The sequence below is a fragment of the Lepisosteus oculatus genome, chromosome 1 (assembly GCF_040954835.1).
Source record: "Lepisosteus oculatus isolate fLepOcu1 chromosome 1, fLepOcu1.hap2, whole genome shotgun sequence".
Lineage (NCBI taxonomy): Eukaryota > Metazoa > Chordata > Actinopteri > Semionotiformes > Lepisosteidae > Lepisosteus > Lepisosteus oculatus.
The window spans coordinates 17,137,613-17,142,001 of record NC_090696.1 but is presented as its reverse complement, the minus strand read 5'-3'; positions in this window follow the sequence as shown (position 1 = coordinate 17,142,001).

Here is a 4,389-nt window from a genome sequence, read left to right as displayed (position 1 = left end):
GTGAGCATTGAGTGCTCAGCTCAATATCATCTGCAGATGTCTGCAAGCTTATATAAAACACACTGACTTTGCAATTGTCATGCACCCACACACAAAGAATCAATCCTGAAAAAAAATCTTTTGAAGCATCTTGCTTTCCTGCATCCCAGCTCTCCCTCCCAGTCTACCTCTGTGAACTAAAGCCAGCTTTGCAAATAACACCAGATCACAAACGCTCCTATTTTCTTTCTGTAGATGTCTGGCGTATTCCGGGCCAGATTGCTCCGGGCATCCGGGATGAGGGAGGAATCCATCTACCGGAGGACCTGGAGGTCAGAGGTGAGATGGTTGCAGCAGTGAGAAAGTGCTGGGAGTCATTTAGAAAAACAGTGTCTTGGGGACTCATCTCTTTGCGCAGAGTGAGTGGAGAAGCAGCCCCACTGTCTATGCTGAGGTGTGACACGTCAGTAGAAGATGATACAATATCTTACGTTTGTGCAATGGCTGAAATCACCAGGCATTTCCTACTACAGACCCGCAGACATCATAGACCGGAGTGCAGTTGCCTCTGGGCTGGAAACCAGCACCCACTGCAGTGCTAGTTGAAAGGACTTGGCAAAATCCCAGTTTATAAGACCTGCTAGACTGTGGATCTGCAGGACCAGGGTTGGATAATGTGCGCAAGTAATATTTGAGTGAAATATGCAATGGCTGCCCCTTAAATGCTAATGAGACGTAAAGTCCATACAAAATCCACAGCGCCTCACAGGGCCAGAACTGGTCCTGGTTTCTGTAGCACTAAGAGGACTAGAGAGCTTGTGATTCCCTCCCTTGGATGAAACAGTAGTCCATCGCAGGAATTACCCCCCTTGCAATTCCGGTCTGCACTTATACAACTGGGTAGACTGGAGCCACTGGGATAAACTACCTCCCTCAAGGGAACAACAGCAGCATCAGCTGCAGAGTCTTGAACCGGCAGCTCCCATCAGTCCAGTGAGTCTAAGGGCATATCCACCATGCTACACCATCCACAGCGATACGGAAAGTCGGGGAAAAAGCTCTCACAGTGCTTCCAGCCTCTTCACTGGTACATCTCTGACACAACATAATCATTCCTTGGACATCTGAGGATTTGTAGCAAGTGAGACTGGATCTGGGGGAGCAGAAATGTATTAAAAGAGCCTGATTTAATGTGGCCGAGCTGGGAGATGAGCAGGACGCCATTTGCGCGAGCTATGCTATGTCGGCAGACGGTGAAACCCACAGGCTGTACTGGCCCTAAATTCATTAAGTCCTTCAACAGGAGCGCACCGCTGACCCACTCTCCCTGTGATTGCCAGGGGCTCACTTGACTGGGTTTCCAGCCTCTGGGACATTTTGTCACCATGTCGCCTGCGCTCATTAGCAGTGTCAGTCTGCGAGCTTAACAAAGCCAGGGCTTTGACCGCAGTGCTCTAGCTGGAAGAACTGCTGTCATTGATCCTGAACCGTTTTATGTTTTGAAGAAATCGCAGAATAAAATTATCCTCCCAAAAAAGAAAAGCCGCTCTCGCATGTGAAATCCTCTCTTCTTGTCAAAAAGATAAACATTCTGAAAAATAGATTTCAACTACCGGAAACCTGACAGGCCAATGTATTTGATCAGCCTGTTTAATGTGCTACAACATTGTTTCTTCATTGAAGATGCATTTGTAGTTTCAGTAGAGCCTGTTAGCTATACAGCCTCTGGAAAAAAAGAGTTTTTGGACTTAGTGATCAGAGCCTCTGGCTGAATTGACAGATTTTTCCTCTGCGTTTGTTCAAGTGGTTGAGATTTGTATCGAGACAAAGAGGCTTCTGAATAGTTTAATATAAATGACATGCAGGCAGTTATGTCACCCTGCAACTCACAACTGGCAGCCCACTGAAGCTCAGCAGGTGTGAGCCTGGCCAGTACCTGGATGGGAGACCTCCTGGGAAAAACTAAGGTTGCTGCTAGAAGAGGTGTTGGGGGGGCCAGTAGGGGGTGCTCAGCCAATCATGACCTCCTAATAATCCCCATCTATGAACTGGCTTCATCACTCTTTTCTCCTCCCCACTGATAGCTGGTGTGTGGTGAGTGTACAGGAGCACTATGGCTGCCGTCGCATCATCCAGGTGGGGCTGCACATTGGTGGTGGTGGAGGGGAGTCCCTATCACCTGTAAAGCACGTGTCCAGAAAAGCGCCATAAAAGTGTAAGGCTTATTATTATTATTATTATTATTATTATTATTATTATTATTATTAAAGCTGTTGCACATGGGCTGGACCTTGACTGGTTTTCTCTCCCAAACTATAATGAGCATTTTGATGGGTAGAGAGGCGCAGGATGAACTCTGCCAGTTCCTCCTTTACCAGGCAAACTGCTCTTCCTCACATGAATCTGGGCCAGATTCATAATTCAGACCTTCCACGTGTTTTGTAACAATATGCGTAACTTACAATTTTGGTTTCACACTGGGATCTGACACTTCTCAGATTTCATTAAATACAGTAGAAATAGATACAATACCATCCAGTGCCTCTGCCAGTTTAAAATCCTCTTCAAGCTACAGAGCTCAGCCTCTGCATCACAGGCCTTGACCATTAGTTCAAATGCTCAGGAGAATATCATGACTTCTGGGAACATGAAGCTGACCTAGAAAACAAACGGCTTCAGCATGATCAAAACCCAAGTACACGTCTAAAAAATCACGAGAATTTCTACGAATGAAGATGGCTGAACCTTACTGACAATGCGCAAAATTAAAAGTGTGCACATTCTTCTTACATAGAAAATCATCAGTAAATTTTGCATAAAACATTACAAGAGTTGAGTTGTTATTTTTGTACCCCTAAAGTGAATTTGCTTCCATCCCTATCAGTAAATAGATTCATGAATGTAGGAATTAAAAAAAAAGTTGTTTTGAAAAACAAATGCAAAACCAAAAACTTATGAGTTAAATATGAAGAGTGCTGGTCACTGGCCACGGAAAAATATCTTATTGTACAGCTGGGCCTGGAGGAAGAGTTTGTTGAACACAGACCCAAATTGTTATTGTAATGAACTTTAGCGCTTCGTGTTTAGTCATGCTGTCAATGACCCCGTGTGCTTTTTCACCCCTGCTGGTTTTTAAATTCATAGTAAATAAACGTTAACACGCTGTCCACAAACGACACATCCCGCTGACATGCCGCACTTAATCAGAACACATTAATCAAGAAGAGACGCTCATCTGAGGGGGGGAGCAAAACGTCAGCCCTAATCAGATCGTCAATTGCTGACTGTCGGTAATTGGAAATGGCTCCATCACGCGACAGCAGCTCTGTGCTCAGATATCGCAAGCAGGATGCCACGGAGCAGGCTCAGAACATGCCAGTCAGTCTGTGCAGAGTCGCCAGGGATGATTACGCCTAATTGCGACTGTCATTAGAGGTTGTACCAGACTCATGTCACAGCCCTGTGCACTGCCAGCATTCCAGAGCAAGCAGCTTTTATTGAGCGGGGAAGGAAAACTAGTATTATGTAAAATTACCAAGGGGAAGGTTAATGGCCCTTAAATTTATTAGTGCTGCTTGGTGATCTCTATTACCTATTGCATATGTATTTGTGCTCCAGTATTAAGATACTAAGCCCGTGAGCATGGAGTTGCAGGTAGAAACAGTATATCAATCGTTCAGCCATACACAAGGTGCTGGGCGCTGACTTGTCTTCACACGAGAGGCACTAACATTCAGGCAGCAGCAGATGCCCCTGATAAGAAATTGCAAGATAAATCAAACAATAATAACCTTGTGCTGTACAGGCCTGGGATAAAGCAACATTTCAGAAGAGCACAGCTGCCTTGCCAGATTATACAGCCAGATTGTCTCAGAGAATAAGCAAGGCTGGGCCTGGTCACTACCGGGATGGAAGACCAGGAGGGCAGGAAAACCAGGCTGTGGATGCCAGTGGTCATGGCAGACCAATAGGTGGCACTCTTCTCTCTGGATCTGAATTTCCAGTCCAAAGTCCCAGTATGTTGACTGGGGGATGCTAAGTTGTTGTCCTTTTGATGAGATGTTAAACTGAAGTCATACTGTACATGGGAATTTAAAATCTCCATGGCTCCATGGCGTTTATAAAAGTAGGGGTGTTAACCATGGTGTCTTGGCTAATTTCCACTCTGGGCTTGTACAGTCGGGCTTCCCTGAAGTTGTACCTTATTCCGACTGGTGAAGCCATTTCACATTACTCCATCTGATCTGCAGTGCAGTGTGGTGTTGCACTTTACTTGAACAATTGCAGATGAACTGAATTCCACAACTGCCAAGGATGATTGGTATTGGTATTGGTATTGGTATTGGTATTGGTATTGGTATTGGTATTAGTATATTATCGCTCCCCCAGGTGCTCTGGAATTTCTAAGCT